This window comes from Lepisosteus platostomus, chromosome 26 (assembly GCF_059453375.1).
Source record: "Lepisosteus platostomus isolate fLepPlt1 chromosome 26, fLepPlt1.hap1, whole genome shotgun sequence".
Lineage (NCBI taxonomy): Eukaryota > Metazoa > Chordata > Actinopteri > Semionotiformes > Lepisosteidae > Lepisosteus > Lepisosteus platostomus.
The window spans coordinates 15,149,402-15,174,614 of NC_142636.1; the positions used below are offsets into that span (position 1 = coordinate 15,149,402).

The 25,213-nt window shown below is 43.4% G+C and overlaps 2 protein-coding genes across 3 annotated transcripts in view; one reads left to right on the forward strand and one right to left on the reverse strand.

Moving 5' to 3' along the window:
- The window catches only part of zbtb32 (zinc finger and BTB domain containing 32), a 46,488-nt gene extending 27,872 nt beyond the window's left edge, over positions 1 to 18,616 (reverse strand). The window contains exons 1-6 of the mRNA XM_088621261.1: positions 16,431 to 18,616; positions 16,208 to 16,271; positions 15,624 to 15,737; positions 12,475 to 12,557; positions 10,609 to 10,711; positions 6,425 to 6,679 (exon numbers count right to left, since the gene is read on the reverse strand). The gene's annotated coding sequence lies outside the window, so the exon portion shown is untranslated. The remainder of the gene's footprint in view (positions 1 to 6,424; positions 6,680 to 10,608; positions 10,712 to 12,474; positions 12,558 to 15,623; positions 15,738 to 16,207; positions 16,272 to 16,430) is intronic.
- kcnj20 (potassium inwardly rectifying channel subfamily J member 20) overlaps positions 1 to 25,213 on the forward strand; it is a 181,203-nt gene that overhangs the window by 38,997 nt on the left and 116,993 nt on the right. The window lies entirely within an intron of this gene.

Sequence of the window (25,213 nt, forward strand, 5' to 3'; positions counted from 1 at the left end):
CATCACACAGTGCTTCAGAGTCTGACATAACGCGAATTTCAAAAACCCAAGCGACATCGAGGGTTTCTCACTTCTTTTACAAGCTACGAAACCAGAACGTGCAGCAGCAGGCACATTACAGCAGGCTTGAACCCGTTCCATCTCATATGATGTACACGGGCCCAGAGCCCTGACCACTGAAACACAAAATATGCACACACATGCACTGCTGTGCAAAAGTCTGTACAACACAGGACAAATGAAGTTGCAATAAATGCATACTTCGGGCATCGCCAATCTCCTCCAGCATTTCCGCCTATTGTGACAGCTGTGATAAATACAGATCAGCTGGGGTGAGAAGAAGCCAGGCTCGCTCGTCCTCTTCAATTCACACTGATCAGAATCTTTGTCACAGCAACACAGAGGAAACTGTACAAGAGCAGCCAATACGAACTGTTGCAGCTGCGAATCCACACTTACCGATCTGATCTAGTGATTCATCATTAATGTCATGTGTTGCTCTGCACACATCCACAAAGCTGAAAAGGCTGGTATTAATACTACAAAATACAGACCTAACAGGATAAACATTCACATAAAACAAAATGACTAAAATATCATTAGATCACTACAGAACTGCATAAAGAATGACTCAGGTCTGAGAGAAAAGAGTAAATGCAGATTTGCAAAGCAGAGCAGACTGATTATATACTGTATACTCTATGTGGAACTCAACTGTTTTGGACTAGTTTACATGAAAAATGCACTGTAATTTCTTGCAGCTAAATTGTTTTTATTGGCAAACTCATGTTAAACAGCTGCAGTACACCTATTAAGCTCTAAAAAAGTATTAAGAAAAGGCCTAGGAAATACTCTGTACCTCTTGCTAGATGAAACTCAGGAATTCACACTGCGGTTTCAGCTCCCAAATATGTTTCTCAGTCGTTATTTTTGCCGCTAGCGCCTCACAACAGCTTCAGGAAAGAGCAGAACAGAGAATGGTGATGAAAGCGAAATGGGCTCGATCCTGATCACAGAGATGCCCGACGGTTCGGGCCTCCCTGGTCAGTGCGTTCCGCTTCACCTTACCGGGGACCTCGGCAAACTCAAAATCTGTCAAATCTGCAAATACACATCCAAACTTCGACTCCTGTCACGCACCAGAGGCAAAAACGTTATATTACAAAATTGGAAGGACAAAAAAATGATCCCTTTCACAACAGACATCAAGAGAGTTTGAAAATGTTTTACTTTTAGACTAGAGATACAGAAATCTGTGTCTATTTGAGGATATTTGGATATCATTCATTAATTATTTTAATACTGGATGGAATGTTCTCCCGACCACTTATTACTGACCCTGAATCCCTGAACAGACTGTTTCCCTTATTCCTCTTTATTCTATTTCCCTTTCTTTCCTATGTTCTTGTTTTTTATTGTAGACCTTCTCTATCCTAGTTTATTCTGTTGTTATGGTTCAGTATGTTTTCATTTGTATTTTGTTGACTTAATGTAGTTTTAACACGTTTTGTACTTAAAAAGGTGCCTGTCGAATCCACAGCCATGCCATTTTGCTTCGCGTTACTGAACTGCGATAGAAACATGAGTGTTTGTCGAAGACTTTGTTTTAAAATTCTTTATGCCAGCTCCTCTGGGACACAGCTGGAGACAGCTGGGTTGCTGGAGCTGAGTTTTAACAGTATTAAATAAAGATACAGACACTGTAGTAAATGTACTATGCGACAAGATACGACACTGTGTCTGATGCATCTAGCTGAGATTCTTGGGGATACAGAGCATTCCCTCTGCAGCCTGACCAGAACCAGGGCTTGCTCAGGGCTCTGGGGAGAAACACACAGGCCTGTGGCTGTGGACTGGACTCACGGCTCTGGCTCCTGTCCTGGAAGATCTCATTGCTGGACAAATGGACCTTCTGTAGACCCACACCTCTTTTTTCAAAGACTTGGGAAAGCTACGGATGTGCTCAGGAGGCCCTTGAGGACCCAGGCAGGCTGTGCTCCGGCTAGAGATAACACTGTAAAAAACAGGCCTCCCTATATCATCAGTGTGGTAAATATTGTTCTGCCGACGACAGAGGCAGGTTTCACTCCCGACTACCCGCCCTGACCCGAGTCACTGAACTGGTTTTCCTCTTTTAAAAAAAGGTTTTATTTCTGTCTTTTTTTATCCTGTATCTAGGACATAGAAAAAAATCAATTTCGCTCTCATTTCCTGACAAAACTGTCCTTATCTTGAAACAGAATCTACAACCTGAAAACAAACTTTGAAGTCTTCAATCTCATGCGGTTGGACTCTTTTACAGGCTCTTCACGCATTTTTTCATCTTTGGAAAGTGTCAGAGAGTACAAATGCATTATTAACAGCACATAAAAAAGTACTCAACTTTTAAAACCAAGAGCAGCACAACTTTATTTTAGACTCCTCCACTGGTCACCTCCCTGTGCTGTTTAATGTTCAAAGCACAGCTCGGGCACACAGAATCTTATCTGTACAAGATGCAGTTTCTGCAAAATGTCCTGGGATCCTCATCACCCGCACCTATTTCTTATATCTTACTACTGTAAGTTACAGGATGTTGACCTGTTTTAAGATACAGACAAATAAACAGTGCACACAATGAAGGCCGAATCCCCACAGAAAGAGATGTGGAAAACGGCACCTGAACTGTCTGGGAGGTTTGGAGTGTGGAATATGGCCTGTAAACTCAGTGTGTTATCTGTCACTCAGTTTAAATAAAATAATGAATCCATTTTCTGACCACTTTATCCGATTCAGGGATCCGGAACCTATCCTGGCCAACTCAAGGCAGGCTACACCTTGGACAGGACGCCAGTCGGTCACAGGACACACACAGACTCACACCAGGGCCGATAATCCCAGAAGCCAGTTTTCCCACCAGCATGTCTTTGGACTGTGGAAACCCACCTGGAGGAAACCCACACGAACACTGAGAGAACATACAGACTCCACCCAGACAGCACCTCAGGTCTGGAATTGAACCCAATGTTGTGAGACAGCAATGGTTACCTTTTCGCCACCATGCCACCCCATTACTATAAGACAGAAATTAATTCAGTCTTATATGAAGGCTCCTGGAATATTGCATTGTGAGATTCAGAATAATGCATCAAGACAGAGAAAGTGCAGTGTATTTTTTTTTTTAATAGAATGCAAAATGACAACCTGATTATCAAAATGATTAATTGAGTGACTGTTACCTTGGAAGCAAGCTGTTATAGAAATCGTTCATACTGTGCATGAGATTTTCATCTCATGAATGAATAAACCAGAACATCCCCGCACACGAACACTGCGCTGGCTGTATGGATTGGAAGCAGCTCTATCGACAAAGTTAGACATTAGCAGGACATGAAGTATCAATCCTGAAAACATGGAAACCACTGGCAAATCAGTAATCTATAGCAGAATTGAAATAAAAACTATGGCTTCTTTGCTACCTGCAGGGGGAAATGCTCAGAAACAACTGTGACACCAGTTTCAGATTTCAACGCGAACAGTTGGCCATGCTTTATAATAATGTATTACAGTCATAAGATAGACGCAGCTCAGCACTGAAACAATCTCCTGGAAAATGCTGTTACATTAGGTGTTACATGTAGATCACTTTGCATCACTACGACCTAAGAGACACAACACAGTCTGCAAAAGCCTTTCAACTGACATCTCTGCGAATGTTACAGATGAGTAATCATTTGCAACTACTACTTGCAAACAGTACTGATACTACCAAGTAACGCACAGCATGTCGCTAATGTTCTTTATCATATTATATCATTTATTCAGAAACTGTTTAACGCTTATTAAGCATGAACTAACACTGTTAATGCACAAACTGCTCTAAAGATGGTCAGAGCTCATGACCAAAAGGTTTCGATTGTATTCTGACTTCAGGGATTCCAAATCTATATCTGAGATACAGTACATTAAGAAATAAAATGGCAACTATTGCCCTGTGCCCAGAATTCTCATGCACTAGCAAACTGGACACCAATGGAAAGGATTCACGTTTGTAGAAATAATATCTTCACGAGATTAACTGAAATAGCTTACATCTCATTGTTTACTGAAATCGCAAATGATCACAAATTCACGCCAGTAATATCACAAGTCAACACAAAATTGTGCTGTTTTATATAATTTTGAGGCACATTAGAAAGACAAAAAGAATAAAACAATTAAGACAAGCGATTAAAAGAAACTCCAAAAAGTTACTTTCGGAGCACTTAAGTATATAAAATGTATCAAGCTGGCCAGTAATTTAGAATCAGCCATTGGCTATGCAGCAGTACAAGTGTCGATATCGACACTCGTACCCTTGACACATTGACAAGGGAAGGTGAAGTTAATGATGAGAACACATTTATGGCGATTTTGTGAAGATGGCCAATGTCTTAATTTCCGATTCTTTGCATTCTCATGGGCGAAAAAAAGTCACATTTTACTGTAACATGTGGAAACACAAGTTAAAAAAATAAGATCCTGCCTGCTTTTGCACTGTTCCTCCTCCGTTGTACAAGCTGCTTCGGCGAAAGGCACGACAACAGCAATAATAACATAACAAAGCAATGGGTTTCGAAATGTAAGGGGCTTTGATCTTTTGATGTGTTTGAAAAGGGCTTTACGGCCTGCAGTCCTGGTTCGAGTTATTTGAAGTGAAGGATACGCGGTAAGCTCCGCTGAGCCGGCACACAATTTTGTTTTGCTGTTCATTATAAAAGCAGGAACTGCAATACTACCGACTCACAGAAGAGCATAAAAACTTTAAGAATGAATATTAAATCAAATTCTCTAAAAAAAATCAGAAATGTATAATTCTTGGCTTTTTAAAAACTAAAATACACGCATTTACTGTATGATCTCGACAAGCAATGTGGATTTTTTTTTTTTACAATTACAGCTCTTTCGTTGATAAATCATCTCACCGCAAACTTGATAGGCGCAATGCTTTTGATCGGAATTTAGGAATACAATGTTACACAAAAATACACGTATTTCAACAGAACGTGTTAAAATAAAAGAAAGTAAAACATGGAACTGCACCTTCATCGTTTCCAAGCTACATCATTTTAATATAAAAACTAATACCGACTGCCAAAGATAGCATCCCCATTTTCTAAGAACTCATATGCACTTTCTCCTGTATGAACACACCTTGCTCAAGTCATTACTACTTACCAACTAAGTTAACCACTATTTTACAACTAGGAACACACAAACGTGCAGAAAATAAGTAAAGGAGAGATCATCACACGCACTGCGCAAATCTGGACAGCACAGAGATGATCACCTTTTTAAGCACAGAAAGGAGTCACTATCTGACTAAACCTGCACCAGTGTAACAACTGAAAATGTACAAACTAGAGGAGGATAAAAAAATAAAATCAATTTTCCTAGCTCTGTGCACGCACATACACAATCAAACACATAGTGGCGTGGCATTTTGTATGGTGCATGAGTTAATGTTGTAGAATATTTTAGCTGACCACTGGATGACTGACTGATTAGCACTTTTTATAAGACAATCTATTGTGAAATCAATCAGCAAACCATCCTGCTTCAGAAACAGGATGTTCAGACAAAATTAAACATTGGGCACCAGATATGCTGTATTGCTGTATAGGTATGAATGTATTACAAGACTGAGCTGCCTCTCAACGAAATTGCTCACAAAAGAAATTAAATAACAGGTTAATAACTTACCTACAGTATCGTCACGGAATAAGTTCCAGTGTCCAGCTGTGATGTATCCCCTGAATTTATTTCAAGTTATTAATTCTGTATTATTAAAAATACTAACTACACTGCTATAACAATCATATGCTCAGTGCATCGGTGACATGATCAGCAGTTCCTACAACAACTGAAATCTGTAATAAATCCGACCACATAATTACACTGATCTTGTCTATGAGTTTTGCCAAAGTCCGATTCCATTTCTTTTTGAGAGCGATGAACTCTTACCACCTAACTTGTTATGCATCATTCACAGCCTGAAATCACAGTACAGTACCTACAAGGACAAGTGAAGGCAGTACTGGGGCTCTGTACCGTCTCAGGCTTTGAAATGTAAATGCTGTTGGGTCACACCAAAGGGGAAAACATTACTGCAGTGACACATCCCCGCATGGTCGTGTCACACGGAAGAAATTAATAAGTATTTACACCTCCAGGAGTGAAAATGCCATTCTCGCTGAACTGAAGAGGGCAGAGGGGAAGAAGGGATAAAGTCAGAAAAGAAAGCAGTTGATTTGTGTGAACAGTGTGTGTGTGACTCAAGCCCCATGCAAGAACTGCACCACCAGAGAAAAGGAAGAGCACAATGAATTCTCGTGGCAGAAGACAGGGTCACGCCGCAGAGAGAGAGAGAGGGGCAAGAGGCTCTAGCAGGGATCGCTGCACTCACCTCCTCATGACGCGCTGCGCCCGCTCTCCATCCTGTGCACAAGACAGCGCGCACCGCGGCTCGGCTGCAAATGACATTGATCTCCCCGGGGCGCCGCTAAGGTAAAGTGTTACTCCGGCCACCGCGGAGACAGCCGCTCCCCGCCCCCGCGCGCCTGATTGGTGCGCCGGGGGGTGCGAAGCCCGGCTGGGATTGGCCGGCGGGCCCTTCCGTCAGCACACACAGCGGCGCGGGCGAAGGCTGGCACGCTTTCGCCTGGGGAGACCGAGGAAAACAGAAATTCTGTTAAATGATACAAAAGTGCGTTCTGAGGATTTTTTTTTTGTGTCAAGGACTAAATTAATTTGAGGAGTTTTAACATCTGATGCAAGAAAAGCAGACTATTTTTAAAAAGTTAGGTCAAACAAAAATATAGCTAGGAGAGTGCAAATTAACATGTTATATTAACACAAGGTGGACAGCCACCTGAAAACTGCAAAACAAAATACTTTTTAGTATTTCACTGCCAGAACTCTTATCTGTATCTATTATTATGTTAATTGATCAAGAATATTTAACTTGTTATATGTTAGTATTTAAAAGCTAAGATACTTAAGCTGCACATTAATGTCTTCCAGCTTAAGGGGGAAATCTAACCTCCCCTCCTGTCTAAAGCTACATTTTCTGACTAAAAAAATAATCTGCAGGTACTGTATTAACACTCCTATATCACTTGTCCATGATAAAGAAGAATCTTTTTTTAAAGATGCTGAAAAGAGGAAAGGGTAAATCTGTGAAGAATCATCTAAAAGGCATTCATAATGAAACAACTTGCAAAAAAAAAACACCATACAAAAAGATACCAATTTAACACTGAACGCTAACTCTAAAACACAAGATCACTATTTATAAGCAGCTGTCATGTCTGTGCTAGTAATTGGGGAATTATGAGTATTAAAATGGTTTTTGACCTACAGTCCAAAATGGATATTCTGAAATACAAAATACTGTCTAAAATTAGTGGGTGCTTCTTAAAATGCTGCATTCTGGGCAAAAGATGTTTAAACGGGACTGTAAAATTCAACTCTTGTACACCATACACGGCTATGCAAAAGACTTTCTTCACAGTTCGACTCCTTTCACTCAGTGTTGATCATCCTTTGGGTAGATACACAAATCTATGACGATCCTCTCATTTTAGACATTTCGATAAGACAAGTTGTTGCTCCTGAAAGGGCTGCATTTTGTAGCCTTTCAGCTTTGCGGATGTGCACAGAGGAACAAATGACGTTAATGACAAGGAGCTTCTGGCAATGACTCAATTTGACCCGATTGGTAAATGTGGATGATCTTCTTTACAACTTTACATTGGCTCCTCAGTTTCCCTGGTGATGCCGTGACAAATTATTTGAAGATTCTGATCAGTGTGAATTAAAGATTTTGCTAAATGACGAGCTTGGTGTCTCCTCACCCCAGCTAAGCTGTATTTTGAGCTGTTGTCACAATAGGCGGAAACACAGGAAATTATTGATGCCCGTAACACACGTCAAGGCTCAAGACTTAAGAAGTCTTTTACACAGCAGCTCAGCTTACAAATCTGATGTACAAAATACAGAAGAGCTTTCACCTTTAAATAAAGCATCCATAAATATTTACTCAAAGGGTAAGAAGGTCAATTGTACTGAAACGCAATGTTGTGTACTGTTATCATCTACAATATCTATATCATGTACAGTATGTGTCTTTTATGTGTCAGCTGAAAATGATATCTATACCACAGTGATTTAGTGTGATTGAATGTGACACTTAACCCATCGTGATGTATTTGATTCTTATGCAGAAGGAGAGAAACCACCCACAAGCTCTTGCACTTGGACACAGACCTTATCTTGAGATCTCACAGCCACAAAGTCACATTAATAAATCAGTAAATCAATAATCAAACAATTAACAATCTGTTCCAAAAATATCTCTTTTTTAAAAACATGTCCTCCATGTCCATAGAAAGGTCCCCTCCCACCTATTTCGGGCAGTGAAGCTGTCAGGTAGCTAATAATACCATACATGGAAATACAACGCGGAATTGCGACTCACCAGACAATCAGCATTTCATTGCGATATAAATCTGGTAATACACCTTCGCCGGTGTCAGGCTGAAGCAAAACAAACGGCTAAAATGTGAAACTGGGTTCTGAATCATCTCCCCCAGCGCTCGGCTTGATCCGCCCACAGCTCTTCTAAATTCCAGAGACGACACCTGGCAGGTGCTTCCTCCAGTCCCTCCGATGACACCAAGGAGTTCGAAAGGCCCTCCAACCGAAGCCAGACCCCCTCGCACAGGGTGCTGATCGAAAGCATTTAAATACGCGCGGCTGGCAGTGAGCGACCAGGCCGCCAGGGCACCCCGAAGTCAGGGGACTTCTCTCGTTTCAATGAAAAAATCAGGGGTCAGCAGAGCAGAAAGATTACCGCGGAGTTTCTTAAGGAGGAAACGACAGAGCCTCATCCCAGATGAGGTGTGACCGAAACAACTACACAGATGCACAGAGAGGTGTTCATGTTCAGTTTTTGAGTGGAGATGCTTTTGGTTTGACGATGCAAAAAATACAAAGGGGTATTTTTTACACAAGACCAGTCACAAATGGGAAGAGATCATTCAGCACAGGGAAAGAGATGGGTCGTAGCTCTTCTGGTAGTTAGCTGCTACTTGATTGGAGGATCTCATCCAGCTGTTTCTTGACGGCAGTGTGATCTACATGGGGTGATAGCTCGTTCCATACCCTCACAACCCATCTGTCTGAAGAAAAGCCTCTCAGTTTAAAGTGCGCTTCCTTGTAGTTTTTCACTCGTGTTCTCTCAGCTATGTTTCACGGTCCATTGTGAAGAAGTCAAGTTGACTCAGTGTATTTCAGCACATTTGAGGATTTTGAATACTTGTATCAGGTCCCCCCACAGCCTTCTTTACCCGACTGAAAAGGCTCAGTTCTTTCAGGCTGTCAGCGGAGGACACTCCCTTCAGCCCTGGAATACATCTGCTTGCTCTTCTTGGACTGATTCAAGAGAAGTGTGATCATTATTTGCCAGTTCTTCTAATATCTAAAACATCCTATTATTGGCGCTTTAATGTTCACTGATTCACCAAAGCAGCTCAATGATCCTTTCTGCTTCTGATGGTTAAATATATGATGATCAATAACCATGTGTAATAACAGTTACGGACAGAGTGCTGCTCGAATTAAGGGCTTCATTATACTGTACAACAGATCCTATCAAAGACTAACATTTTTTAACATGCTGTGCAACACTGCAGGCTGTGCTTCATAGCCTTGAAGCTACTTAGCAACTTGAAGGTTGGGGTTCAAATCCTGGGTGGGGAAATGCTGCTGTACCCCCGAGGTTCTACACCCAGACTATGCCAGTAAAATGCCCCTCTAGGCGTGATAGTGCAAATAGGTCTCCAGGGGTGACATGGAACATGTATTTTCCAGTGGAGGGAAGACTGGGTGGGGATGGTGAGTGTCCCAGGAACCCAGGACAGGAAAGGAACACTCACCTGGGGGTCCAAATTTGTTTTCTATGGGAAAATGTGGTTTCCATGGACTCTTCCTGGTAATAAAGGTTACAGCAATACCATTTATGCACTGACAGCAGTGTGGCGGAATGGTTAGAAAGAACTTCAAGGGTTGCGAGTTCCAACCCTGGGAGGGGCAGAGCTGCTGAACTTCACTCAAAAGTGCCCTGTGGTATAAACTGGCACAAGTGGCTTTGGAGAAAACCATCAGCCACATAAATTAATCAGCTGAGTGGTGACACGCCCGGGTAAAGAGAGAAAAATTACTTGATTTCGTGATCGAATCGTGTGTACAATTTGAAATTTGAAAAGGATATTTAAGAAGAAATGCTGGGACATGAAAAAAAAGATCAAAGCAGAGTTCTTACAAGCCCACGGACGAGTAAAAAATAAGTGTGAACTGGTGAGGAGCGCCGAGATGCTGCTATGATGCAGATGTTATCAGTAACACATTATTTTAGGCATGTGCAGGTACGTTTGGGTTACATGGCATGTGCAAGCTGTTCAACACTTTTTACATCAAGGTGAGGAAAAGTACAAAGGCTTTGTTAGTATATATCGCGCGTGTTCAGTAATAAAATGCTTCACATACGCTTTACTCTTACAAAGCAGACATTAGGCATTTGTAACTCACAAGCTGGCACGAAGAAGGTGATCTTCTGCAGTAAAAAGTGACACGCCCGATTCCCCACGCTGAGACACCAGGCAGGGGCGAGGTCCGGAAACAGCACGGAAAACTGAGAAGAGAACAAAAAGAGATGAAATAAGAAATGAAACAGTGGATATTAAGGGAAAAGGGAACAAAGAGAAAAGGGTTTTCAAGCCATTGCTCCAACACCTTCATCAAAAAGAAGACTGACTTCTTCAACTTACTGTACAATTACGAGAGAGCTGAGAAAAAAATGAAAAGGATAGATTGATTATGAACATCTTTTTCCACTACTTATCATTCTGGCCACATGAAATTTAACTGTCACAGCCATGCGACAGAGAATTGACAGAAAAGGAAGATTGCATTAATCAAATACCACACAACAGTCAAAACAAGAAAGCTGGTTTGGTTTATCAATGCACAGGTTTGGAGACTGCAGGAGTTGGTACAAAAAATAAACAAAAAACAAATCAAAAAAAGAAATCAATAACCCTGAAAGCATTAACAGATCAGCAGAACAAGACATCTTTTTGTGCTCCTCAGTATGTTTTGTCCCCTTAAAGGAGGGCTTACGGATACCGATGTGAACTATAGACTGCAACACAGCAGCAATCAGACCGTTTGACTTCAGAGGGATCTGAAAGGGCAGGACGCTGGACACCCTCCTCTTCTGGGACAGCACTGGTCTAATCCTCAAGACACCAATAATTGACAGTTTGGGTCTTGCCTCTCATAATTCTGGCAATTCTGTTGTTGCATGACCCACAGAATTAAGAAAGGTGTAATTCTGTAAGTCTTCCAATCAAAGCTCCCTTTTGTAGTGTGATGGTTAGACTGAACAACTGAAAGCTAAACCAAAAAAGAGCCTAGTTTTGTATAAACATGTGCCACTGTTGCTCGGGTGATTTGATGACTGATTAATTGGTTAGGCACGGTGAAGTCCTGACAAGGACCTGTTAAAACCATAGCAGGAGGAATGTGAAACCACAGCTGAATTCCCCCGAGGAGATTTCACAGTGCAGAGAGGGCACAGCCTCCACACGCCTCACAGAGATGGCAGGAGCTCGGAGCGCTTACCTCACAGAGCCGGCAGGAGCCTCCCCCAAGGCACTCCAGAGAGCACACAGCAGGACACTCTCCTTCTGACTCTGCTATCTGCATCCCCCCCCTTCAGCATGAAGCCAGGCTGCGGCGAGGCGCACACTCAGCACACTGGTAGCTAAATAAGCTCCCACTGGCTGAACTGCTCAAATTAGTCAATAACCCTACTTCAGATACAGGGAGCAAGTTCAAGATGAACCACTCCTCACGTCTATAAACTGTATAAATAAATACCAATACAGATGTGCATTTTTGATTAGTAGTTGCAGGTTCCATTTCGAAACAGTTACTTCTAATTTATTACATGCAATACCAGTTGTAGTAAAGTCTGCTAATGATGAATTGTTTGGGTATTAGGAAAGAGTTTGTTCTCATTTGTGACTGACATAGTTTATTACATATAACTGATTGTTAATAGCTTGTTTGATAAGTATATTTAGTATAGAGTATGTGGGTTACGAGTATGCAAATTACTGTAATTATTACAGTATGTAAATTATTTTAATGTACATTCACATCATTTAGTCATATGCTACAATAGACTGAGAAACGCTGATTAATAAGTTTATCAGTTTGTCAATTATCATGAGTAATACCTATCAAGCACTTCACATGAGAACAGAAATATTCATGTTGCGACACTTTCTAAGGCTTAGAGGCAAACTTCCAAGCGCACATGTGTACCCAGCACAGACGCCTCTGTCACTCACCACGGACTCCACAATGCACAAATCACAGAGCGCTCACCGGTTTCACCTCACGCTGTCTGCGTTCTTGTAAGCGTTCTACATCTTGGCAGTATCTCTCGGTTTGGTCTGACATTTAACAGGCTGTGACAAAAGAAAAAAATAAATGTGACTAAGCAGAACAGGGAGCCTTGCGTGATTCCGATCATCACAAACACGCACAAACACGTCTGGGGTCACTTGTGACTGCTCTCCTGTGACGAGGCTTTCAGTACATTTCTTAAAAGGAGCTCAGAAGGGATTTTTTTTTGCCGCAAGGCCCGAATGTCTCAGAGCTCCTGTTGTTTTCTTACAGATCGCCTGCAGGAGCTCAGGCCTGGACACTGAGGATCTCTGTAGATTTCAAACTTCATCAATTCAAAGCATCATCATCACCATTATTATGATGTTTAATATTTGTGCACATTCAAACGCAACCATAAGTAAGCATTTATATATATACAGTATATTACAGCTGTATCAGAGGCTGACCCCTGGCCCGAATGGGGCAGAGAGCTGCACAAGAGTGCCTCTGGTGGGTCTTCGCTTGATATTGAGCGTGAAATCATTCAGATATTAAACACATTTCCATTTTTAATAAGTGGTATTTTATTAGGAAAACCAGACAGTAAACAAATTGATCAACCAGTCCAAAAATAATATGCTTCATTCCATCGTAGGTGACCTGACACAAATATTCAAAGCCCTCCAAGGCACTGATAAAGTCAAACCAGCGGGTTTCGACAGAATGAACTCTGAAAAATTAACCAGGGGGCACAAGAGGAAACTGTGACTGAATGCCATGATGTTGAAGCAGAGACCCTGACGTCTTTCACGAGAAGGGTGGATGAGATTCTGGCACCAAGTACTAATTATGAATCAGGCTTGAAGGGCTGAATGGCCTCCTCTCTTAGGTTCTTAGTGATGCTGTTGAAGCCTGTGGCGAAGTTTCTAGATCTGGCTTTTCAAGGGGAAACACTACCAACAGCAGCAAAAATGTACATCCCAACAACATCCCACTAATCAGGCTCACACAACTCATAAATGTAACTCCTCTTCTGCAGTTCAGAAAAGACAGCTTTCCAACAGACAGCTTGGTTGTGACTACAGTACATCGTCTTGCATTTACTCCAATGTAAGGAGATGTTTTCATTCCTTTCCCAAGCGGGAAAATGTTTTTAATATAAAAACCTTGTATCAAGTCCCAGCTTCAAGTATTAACATTTCATTTAAGTTCCTTTAAATAAAAAATAGCAAGCAAGAAATCCAGCAGTGAAAACGAAACAAGAAAAAAATAGCTATATAAACCCATATATCAACTCCAAGCACCAGTACAGCTCCCCGAGACCACAGGATGACATTACTCATCGGCTGCATGGAGATCAGATAAGAGAGAACCGGGATGGAAAAAGTCTGCGCCCATTGACGCCTCTTCGTGAAGGAGTGGACACTTGGCCAGGCCGTGACTGGGGCTCTGATCGCAACACCCATGGTACTCAGGTGCACAAAGGTCATGGGGCGTCGTGTGGTTAGGAGGAGTGCGCAGCGCACTTCGTCTTTCAGAGAGCACTGTCTAAACCACAGCCACTCACACAGCCCCCTGTCTTTGAACTGGAGCTGTAGGTCTGCCATCACACAACTTTTTTTCTTTCACATGTTTCATCTTATTTGTCCAGCTCCGCGAGGCATTTGTGTTTTCTGTAATGTCACAGGTAGGAAGGCACAACCGCAGTCACCTCCTCGGAAAGCAAAAGCAACAGCTTTAAAAAAAAGGCAACAGAGGGAGAGCAAAATTTTAAAAGCACTTCTGAAACTACAAAAGGGGGCTAGCTCTGGGTGTCAACCTGGGTGTGGAAGGGCAGAGCGAAAGCCATATTGTAAATCGCTCGACAGACAGCTGGAGGAGGGGAAAGAGATGTGTGCTGTTTGCAGTGATGCCACTCTGGACTGGACCAGAGATCATACCCCATGCCCGAGCAACACGCTGCATTCCCAGAGCGTGTCGCCAGTAACTCCCGTAAAAACAGGGAGACACTGCCCAGCCTGTAAGCTTTGCAGCCGGCCTTCAGGGCCCTGAAGTTATCATTTAGACTGGGCAGGGGACCTTGGAGATGCACCTGGATTTCATGGAAACCAAAAAGGGGAAGTGCATATCTATACTGCTGCATAACACGATGAGTTATCCACATTTTCTGGGGAAAACAAAAGATGGTAAACTGACTCAGCGATTTGAGGATCGTTTCCTAATATTGATCATTTTGACTTCAGTGTTAGAGCCATTATTACTAAAGCCTTAGTTCTGGCAAACTCCGAGGGGCGGAATGGCCCTGTCCAGTCATGCAGTTCCCACACGGTCGTGTGTGTTGGTAAGCACAGCCGCTGTGAGGCGGGTTATCAAGCGTTTTCAGAACAGTTCATCAGAGAGTACAGTGTCTTGACAGGCTGGAACGGTGGGGTACCCCTGTCTGAGCTGAGCCACAGAAAGTTGCAGAGGAACAGTATTCAGGCTGTAGGCGGACTGCTGTTCGATCTGACTGGCCATGGGATCTCTGGGAAACCCCAGATACAAATGTCAGGTTTTGCATAACAGCCATGCCTGTGTCCAAAAATTCACAAGAGGATGGGTAACACTCCTCGCGGGATGACTTGGCTGGTGTTTTTCAGGTCCTGGAAGATGTGCTTAAAGAATGCCAGCAGTAAGAGTTAATTCACAACAGCCACTCAACTACCACATGCAATGTTCTCAGAGAGAAAGGTCAGACCTCAGGAAAGGCATCATTGACAAATCTCAATGGCTTGTCAAACAATAACAGTTTCAGTGAATAAACTGGCTATTATGTATTAAAGTAAGAGAATGCTTTTAAGCAAGCGAGAAATAACATGATAAACATACAGTTAGGATCAGTCTAGATTTGCATTTAAGATAAAATTAGTCTTTCAATAAAGAGAACCATGGAAAAAGGCTGTTATCTACCTACTCAGCTCTGGTGGCTGAGATTCTTGCCATTTCATTTTCTTTTTCCATAGCTAATCATGTCTCTGTTATTTTCATATATCCTCATTAATGCTTATTCTATGATTGTTCCACTTTTGTATGCATTTTCCAGCCCTGCCTACACGAATGTCATATCCAACACTTTCCTTGGTTTGAATCCGCGTCTCCTCTCTTACCCGTCACTGCAACACCCAGGGCCACCCGGAAGAACAAGACATTCCAAGTGGTGACTCCTGGCTCTGACTTCTTCCGCTGTGAACTGTTCTCGCTCCTCTTTCAGGATACCAATACTGCAGGAAAGAGGGCGGCAGGCTTGCATTACTGCTACCGAAAGACAGGTGGCGCTCTGCTGGCGGCTGCCACACTTTCTTCCCTGGCACCACTGGGTCCTTGCCCATTTGGGAGTGGTACCCCCGTGTGTGTGGGTACGACGCTGTTGGCCACACCCACACCCATGAGGGGACCATTCCCAATGGGTACAACAACTACTGTTGGCCAGTTTAGGCTCTGGCTCAGCATGGCCCTGACGGGGGCAGAACTCCAGCCTGTTTCAAGACCCGACCGCACGTGATCCCAGGATCAATTCAATGCGTACAACCCAACAGGCCAGATGGGCTGAATGGCTCCTCCCATTGGTAACATTTCCTAAGTGGTAATTAATCATACAGGGACGCACATTAATTGTTATAATTGGATTATTTTATGCTGTTTACACTCATTTTTATGACAAATTAAGAAATTCAGAAAATTCTCATCTAACCTGTTATGTGTGGTTTTCCAGGACTCCATTCTAGATGGGTCTCAGCTCTCGACAGGTCCCTTTCCTGTCCGAAAATGTGCAACATTGTAAACTCGCAAAGTTACAATGCAATGTAAAATGTAATAGTTATACCATCATTTAAAAAACAAAATAGTGGGAAAGCTAGAATGTGTAAAAACAATACTAAAACTGATGTTTGATTTTTCTACACAAAAACACCTACTTGTGACCTCTTTCCCTCCGTGTTTGTTGCTAGCTGCTCATCTCCTTTCCCCTTACCCCCTGCACGGCGCCTTTCTGGTGACGGTCAGGGACGCACAGCTGCATGTGGTCAGAAGACTCTGCAGGCTGCAATGCCTCTGAAAAGAGATGCAGCCGCTCGTAAAGGTGGTGTTATTGAAGGCGAGTGACCACTTAAAAAAAACAAATGACAAGATACAAGCAGGGAGGAGGAGTTATTTGGAAAAAAACAGACTTCACAGTAAGATCTGCGCCAGTAAGTGTGAAGGGTGATTTCCACCCCGGTGTAAGATCAGACCTCGGCGCAAACTGCCCCCTGGCTGTACAGAGGAGCACAAGAACAGAAGGGAGGTCACTAACAGAGTGGGGTGTCGGGGGTCTTCATCACATCTGGCTCACTGTCCAAGCCAACAATCTCGCCCAGCGGTTTTCTTGAAAGTCGCTACATCAGTGGTGCCGCACACTGTGGGGCTGCGAGATGCTCTGACAGTGCAAGATGTGCCGATTTTTTTTAAGAAGGTATATGATTATAAACACAAATTGCTTGAATGATTTTTGATAAGGGGTGAGAGAAGCAAAGGGGTGCAGGCTGCAGTGAGGGCTAAGAGCAGCTGTCCTACAACGTGAACTGCAGTTACGCAGTCCACGACCGTGCTTTCTGTCCTGAATTCTCTCAAAGTCAACCCCTCCCGTGTCCCTGGTCCTGGTATCCCAGTGAAGCCGAGCTGACACTGCCCAAACCACAGTCCAGTTTCAATCCAGATCAGCTCTCAGTGATGTCACTGAATCCTCCATTCTCCCAATATCCTGCCATTAACTTGACAGCTGAAAAGGTTGAGGAGCAGAAGGCTGCATTAAAAAATCTAATTGAAAATAATTATTTGATCAAAGTTTTGACTAAAAGAACTGAAAGCGAATGTTTAACAATGATTCCATATTTTATAATGATGTAAAAGCAAGCCACTGGCACTGGTGGATTCAAAATATTCTATGCATATTTCCAGTTTTGAGGTTTAGGAAAAATACAATTGTAAAAGTCTATTTCAAGTGGCGCCACAAACAAGCTACCATCCAGAAGCCATTAATGTCATCAGCAGTGGAGCACAGCAGCTGTAAGTAGAAATGGGATTAAATAAATTTGTGTTGAGAGTCTAAAAAACTACCGCTGTCAATGTGGAATAGTTTTAAAGCTGTCGACTGCATTGCCCTGGGAAGTTTTCTTGACATGTGGCAGTGAAACAGCTGGCCAAGCTGTGTACATCTGAGACCAGCCACAAGAGATGAAAGATCAAGGACGAGGGTATTTAGGAAGGGTTTTCTAAAATCACTCATGATGTTTGGAAATCCATTGTTGTAGCTTTACTGTACGTCCTGAGAGAGTGTTAGTCGATATCATGTATCATTTTCAGTACAATAGTGCATTTGTGTAAGAAGGCAGCTACATGAGTTCCCCAAGAGCTGCTTAAGTATTCTACTTTCCTCTCAGTCTCAGACAATTTCCTTAGGTTAGAAAAAAAAATGGAAAACAGGAGAATGCTTAAATTGGGAGTGATGGTATTACTGGAGTACCTCAGGGATCTATATTAGGAACACTATTCTTGCTAATGTGTATCAACGATCCACATTAGAATTTTGACATTAGAATCCAGAATTGCTAGTAAACTAACCAAGATCACAGATGATAAAAAAAAAGAAGATGATTATGAAACACTGTAGAAGAAGCAAAAGACATTCACAAAGACTTGGACAAAATTAAGTCCACTTCTATCCTGTGTTACGGATAGTTGCAAAGGACACAAGTGGACGACACGGCCTCTCTGTGCAGCAAGTTTGGACATGAAGTTCTCAGTAGACCAACCTTTTCTGTCTTTCATCTTTCTGGTTTTCTTCTAATTTAAGAAGGTTTATTTCCTTATTTAATTAATTTTTGTGATGTAATTGGAAAAAAAAGACATTAGATTACCAGACAAGAGCTAAAAGCTCTAAAAGAGATGAACAACGGCTTTCACTATGTGAAGCCATAGTCTTGGGCTCCAAGCCTGAGCTCAAGCCCAATTTGTGCATATCCCAAGCTGGGTATCGGCATCCCTATGCTAAATTCTTTTTGAATGATAAATGTATCAGCTACACAATAACAATAGACTACTCTGTGCATCATGAAAAACTATTTTTCAAATGAATAATATGAAGCTTACAACCTACAGATACAGGAATAGCAGCTCTTAAAATTGTCAGTGGAAACTTCTCCTATTGAGCGATGCTCAACACAAGCAGAGTGGAGTGGGGGGCGGCTATCACTTGGCTAGCTGACCCCAGATGTGTGACTCAGAGAGCGAGGGGGCTGCCCGACTGCGGCATCACAGACACAGTGACAAAGTGCCAGACCTCTCCAGCCCTGACGTCAAGCTTGGCACACTGCGGTCCAGAGTGCGACAAGAAATCACCTGGCAACAGACGAGGAAAACGGGTAGGTGGAGGAAGGCTCACTGTGACTGGATGCACATCTTGCTGTGGAAGTCACACCACACTGATTATTGTTTGAAACACTGAGCTGTACCTCCAAGTGGCAGAAGGGTGTAAACACCAGGAGAAACCATCAGAAATGAACGCCCACCACATGGATCTAGGAACACAAAAGAGAAAAACAAAAGAAAAAAAACAATCCAAACATTTTTTTTATCAGGTCTTTTGGCCAGAGGTCTGTGCACTGCTGTGTGGGCCTTGTTTTTCATCCACCCCAGATTACTATCTATTTTTCAGTACAGATAAGGAAAAATGCGTCACAGCTCACCAGCTACCGGTGATCAAACACCACAGTTTCCAGCTCCTCAGAGAAACCCGCCACCCATACCAGCAGTAAGGCATCTGCAGAACATGCATAGCGTTTAAACATCATGGTGATGTCCTATAGTGGATCTGTGTTGTTACAGGAAGAGCAGAACCATATGCCACCTAGATAATACAAGGATTTTAATGAGCACAGGAGTGTGGTTAGCGCTTCTGGCTCACTGGAACATGGTCCTGTGCTCCACCTCGAGACTCACACGTGTCCGAGTGGAGCTCTGTACTTTTGCACGTATCCGTGTGGAGCTCTGTACTTGTGCACGTATCCGTGTGGAACTCTGTCTATCCTCTTTACATCCTCACAGTTTTCTCCCTCTGCCCAGTCACATGCTGAAGATTTCTGTTATGCTTGTTAATCTCGCTGAATAGGACAAAGCTGAATAACCAAGCTAAAATGGCTCACTCTTTAGGCTAACACACAAAGGAAATCTTTAAAAAATGTAACAATGTATTGCACACACACTCAGCCCAAACATACAAGGGCAACCACTTGTAAAATAAAATAAGAAAGGCTTACCAGCTGGTACCAGTTGTAAGGTAACAAATACAAATGAAGAGAAGATTGAGGACTACAGCCAGGAGACACCTCTTTACAGCGTGGCATTGTGGTGAGGGGGGGTGAGATGAGCCTACTAGACTGGGGGTGTCCTGGGGTGGGTCTGCTTCTAAGTAAAAGGTCTGCAAACCCAGCCCATGACAGCCTCAGTCCTGTAGGGTTCAGGAAAAGTCATGCAAAGATCTGGACTTTCTTCCTGCTCTACTGCCGCCTATTTAAACAACCAACTGACTAAGAAGAGTCGTTCATAGTTGAGCTGCAATGAGAACCAGCTCCACAGGAACAGGGTTGCAGACCCCCATGCTTAGCAAATGAAACAGAAGATAACAATCTGAAACCACAGATCCTGGGCTGCCTCATTTCCGCCACTGCGATTCTGTTCTCTTCTTCTCCAGGAGCACAGCCGAGGTCAGATCACGGCAAGGCCAGTGGACGGCCACTGACCGTAAGAGCTCTCTGACCGTGGCCATCAGGACTTCCAAGTAAACGTTAAGTAAATGTTGTGAAAAGGCGTGGGGACTGAGGGGAGTGATGCTGGTTTTAGAAAGTTACACAACAGTTTATTATAGTTTAAAAGCTATTTTTTAAAAACTGCTTGAATCTTTAATGCACTGTGTACACTGTGGTACAGCTCTATATGACGCGATCATGGCTTCCTGTTTCAGAGAGGTGTCAAAATCTGTCTCTGGGAAGAATGACAGAAGTGCAACCTTATTTAAAATCTTTGTGAAGAGGTGCCAACTTTGTTAATTTCTTTATCACGTTTGTAACGTTTTTTCCTTTCGGCTTTCAGGAACTGAACTAATAATGCAGAGGAAAGATTTTAAATAATAGGCAGTATGCACTGAACACAGTGTCAAATCATCAGTACCAACAGTCTATCCTACTTTTTGGGCAGTATATACTGAACACAGTGTGACAGCATTAATATCAGCAGCCTCTCCCACCCTCTGGGCAGTATATGCTGGGCAGTGTGACAACACAGTCCCTCAGTGGCACAACACTCTCATTCCCTCTGTAACATTAGACCAGGGTCCAGGTTCCTGCCCTCTGGGGACCCTCACACCTGCTTGATTTTGTTCCAACACACAGTGCAGTAAAGCACACTGAGATCAGGGTAAGAGCACAGTCCAGTACAGTAAATCACAGTGAGATCAGGGTAAAAACACAGAACAGTGCCAAGAGCCTCGTACAATGTAAAAAGTACACACATGGTAAAGGTTTAAAGATTGTGGTAAAGTTTTGTTACAAATGGTGGGGAGTAAAGTATAAGCAGGGTCCTAGTAAGATGAGAACCATGGGGAATTCAGCACATACAGTATCCGGTGAATTTCCTATAACAATCTGTCATGAGCACAACTTTAAAACATAGAAGCAGGATGGGCTGTCCTGTCACAAACATGACTGACACATTCCCACACCAGTATGAGAACAGGCCAACAGAAGGACAGAGTCTGCTTCACCTGCTGGGGAATTAAAACAAAAACTACTCAAGAAGTTTCACCCACTAAGTGTGAATTCTCCAGAAGAGTTTTTCTCTTCTTATTTGCGGCACGATCAGGCTGTCTGAGCAAGACGCTGTGAGTGAGTAATCTGAAGATTAACCTGCAAGCCCTTGCTCTTGTTCTGACTATAAAATAAAAAGATGTATACAGAATATTCTGCCATCTTTGATGAAAAAATAAACACAAGCATATCAAATTTTCATATTATCATATCTCTGTAGTACAGAGGTTTCTGCAATCAGTGGCTAAAGATTAAGAGAGTTCCATTAAGAAACTGAGAACTAAGTAGGAATGGAACCCGGAGGTCCCCAGGGCTGTGTGTGTGTACCCTGCATCAGTGTATCCACTCACAGCAAGAGAGCACAGGAAGGCTAAATGTGAAAAAGCCAGTCTGGCTCGCTTCGTTGCCAGTATCTTATTGATCCCAGGATCTCACCCAGAATTCCAGAAAGATCTCTGGGAGCAGATGGATGGACAGCTCGGGCCAGGCTTTGGCATTTTGCTGGATGCTTCAGGTTCCAAGACGGACCTGTCCCAAATCTTACAGCCAGGAATGGATTAGAGTAGAGAAACAGCATTGCACAATAAGTTGCTATATACAACTTTTAACTATGTATTATATATTGCTATGCTGTTAGAGCAACAGTTATATATTTGAATACGTATCAGTACAAGTATGGCTCACCAAAACCAATCCGTGCAACAGTCATATCTTTCTACCACCTCATTTCCTTTACAATAAGTACAGAAATATGAACACAATAAGCCAAATACAAAAAAAACACATTCTACAAACATAAAACAAAATATTTGCCATACAGGACTTTTAAAACAAGCTATAGGCATTTATATCCCTGCTAAATATAATTTATTCAGTTTCATAACATTCTGCCTTTTTCATCATCAGCTTTTCTGCTTTCAAATGCTAGAATGAGGTTTCTATGCATTAATATATGGGCATTACTGATCAGCATGCTCTTTAAAAGCCTTGCATACATTTCCAAGAAGTTTTAAGTTCTCTAGCTTATTCACTGCTGTCACCTGGTAAATTTAAAATTCTGTGGTGACAAAATCTTTTCTCACATCCTGATCATCGGTTTCGGATGATTGAAGAAATATAAAAATAGGTGTGTAGAACACAAAATGTAACTGAATTTGGAACACAGCCTAGACGACTTTAGTTTTCTCTGCCTCCCCATCGCTCTCCCTCAGGAGTTAGTAACACCGACCGCCTCGCTGACAGGACGCCAGCAAGCCTTCCCTTCCACACTTACTAATCATTAGCAAAGCTCCCCTGAATATGAAGAACTCAGCCACAATGAAGAGTTTTAATTCTACGCAGGGAACCAATGGCATCAGGCACAGTGTGCCAAGTTTCGTCAACACGGCAACATCTGTTTAAAAAAAGTTCTCCAAAAGGTGTGAAAAAACAAGAGTAATAAAGGACTCGGAGAACACACAGGTAGAGGAGTGGAACTCTAAGGGTGAGAGAAGATTCTCAGAGGACTCGTGGTCCACCTGCAACTCTGAAAATCACCTAGCGTTTAAGCTGGAGGAACACAACACAGCTAGCGACGAGCAGAGAGAGAAAACGGCAACAACCACAAACGGCCACTCTCCTCTCCAGCTCGCGGGGAAAGACGGCGACAGCTCCAGCTGTGGAGTACCACCTCCCGTTCCTCCAAGACAAGTGCCCACAGGCTTGTGCCAAAGGGCACGGTGTCAGGGCCGCCTGTGTGTGTGTGAGAGTCTGCGAGTCGCAGCAGGAGCGCTGCACCACAAGAGGCTGTAAACAAGGTCTCGTAATATCAGTGCACTTTCGCAATGAGTCACCAACTGTATGTACAGTAACCTTAGCGCCGTTCCCTTCAAAGGTAGAGCCAAGCCACCCCTCGCAGCATCCCGCAGCGAGGCTCCGCGCTCAGCTGAGTCATGTCTTGGCACAAGGTGAGCTCGCAAGCGCACAGGCGCGCACAAACGCGTTCGCCAATTCGCCTGCGGAAAACGGTTGCGCCAGCCTTGGAAAGCGGAGTGTTTTTTTCCTGCGAAGAGCAGTTTTTTTTCTACACTCAAAGCTTTCTCCCTTGCTCTTCCTTCATCGTTTTAAAAAAACATTCCGTTTCGCGATTCTGCCGCCTCAACTGAGGCTGCGTTCCTCGTCAGCATTCGCAGGGAACATATTCACTCCAAATATGGACATGTGCTCAGCAAAATGCTTTAAAAAATAATACGGCCCCGAGTTCTCCATCTCTACAGCGCCCTGCAGAAGCCGGCTGAGGTAGATGCGCATGGCAGTCTAGCGGCGGTGTGTCTGGTGCACGTTCACCACACACCTGCCGCGTCTTCACCGGCTCCCTGGCGTCCTGCCCTGGACTGGACTGGACTGCGATGACAGCACAGACCTGCCCAGTGAAGCTGTGGTTGGACCCAGCACCTGCCTGAGGGGGACATTTATGAAAACCGCTACTGCAAGTCCTCACTCTTCCTTTTTTAGGAAGGGGTGTTCTTCCTGAGAAAACCCTCAACTTTCACATGGAGACGGTAAAACTGCAGGAGCACGCTTAAAAATTACAGTGTCATCTGGGACTAATAAACAAGTGGTGGCAACCCTTCAATGATGTCCCCATTAAAGCAAAAAAAAAGACCTGCTTGCTCAGAGGGAGGACCTCTGTGCCAATGCCTGTGAGTGAGCAAATCAGACTCCCCTACAGCACACCCAGGGCTCTGCCGCACTGACTTCTATCTTAACAAGGTTCCCCTTCTTCCAAACTCCAGTTAGAAAAAGAACAACAGTAATTAAAACAACCAGCAATGTTATGCTGAAAGAGAACACATGGTAATTTCAAGTGCTTTAAAAAAAAAACCGTAAGCAGGAGTCTCCTGCTACATCTGTAACAGAGCAAACCGTTTGAAACCAGAACTGTTACTACACCCCTCTCCCCTGCACAGCGCACTTGTGTTCGAGCTTGAACCCCGCGCCGTGTGTGGGGTGGGACGGCATGCTGAACGAGCCGCAAAGAGCTGCAGCCCCAGTAATATCTGAAGTCCCCCCTCCCCTGAACTGTTGGTCTAACGCTCGTCAGGAGGTTGTCTTCACCCCCATATTAATCAGAGCCCCAGCACTGAGTCACCGTGCAGAGACAAGGCAGACGGGAGTGTGGGGGGGACGGTGGTCCACAGATGACTAACTGCAGAAAAAAAGACGGACTTGGTCGCCCCGCTGCCATTTCCGAGACCTGCGCTCACTGTCACCTGCCCGGCAGGCTGATCTTCTTTCAGTTTTCTCCCTGCCCTCCTCTGCAGACTTCTAGGTAAAATAAAGCATCACGCACACTCAAGACTGACATGGATGTTCAAGATAAAAAACAAGACTAAACCCTGCCGGCTTGCCAGACCTGTAGGAATGAACAAGGTCAAGCTCTCACTGCCACGAATCTACCGAAGCACCGCATAGTCATGCTACTACCGTGTGACACCACCAAAAATCAACGGTGCAATAATGTTACAACCGAATTCAAATTTATTCTTAAACCTTCCAGAGGAATGTAAAAAAAACGATGACACAGCTGCCCCTGAGCAGCTCCGAGAACCAGTAACAGTATGAACAATAGAGGCTGTGCAAGGGAACAAAGGAGGGAGAGGAAGAGAGGGGCAAGGTGGTGTCTCAACCATGGTCTATTTTAGCAACTGCAAGCACAGATGATTAAAATCTCTGCAAACCTGCAAAATCATCCTGCAAGGATGCAAACTGCATTTTAAGTGCTACATGTTCAAGGCAAAGCGCAGTCACAGGCCCAGATGTGTTGCACACGTTTGGCTGGAGCTGCCTATTCAACTGTCTCCTCCAGCTTCTAACGGCAC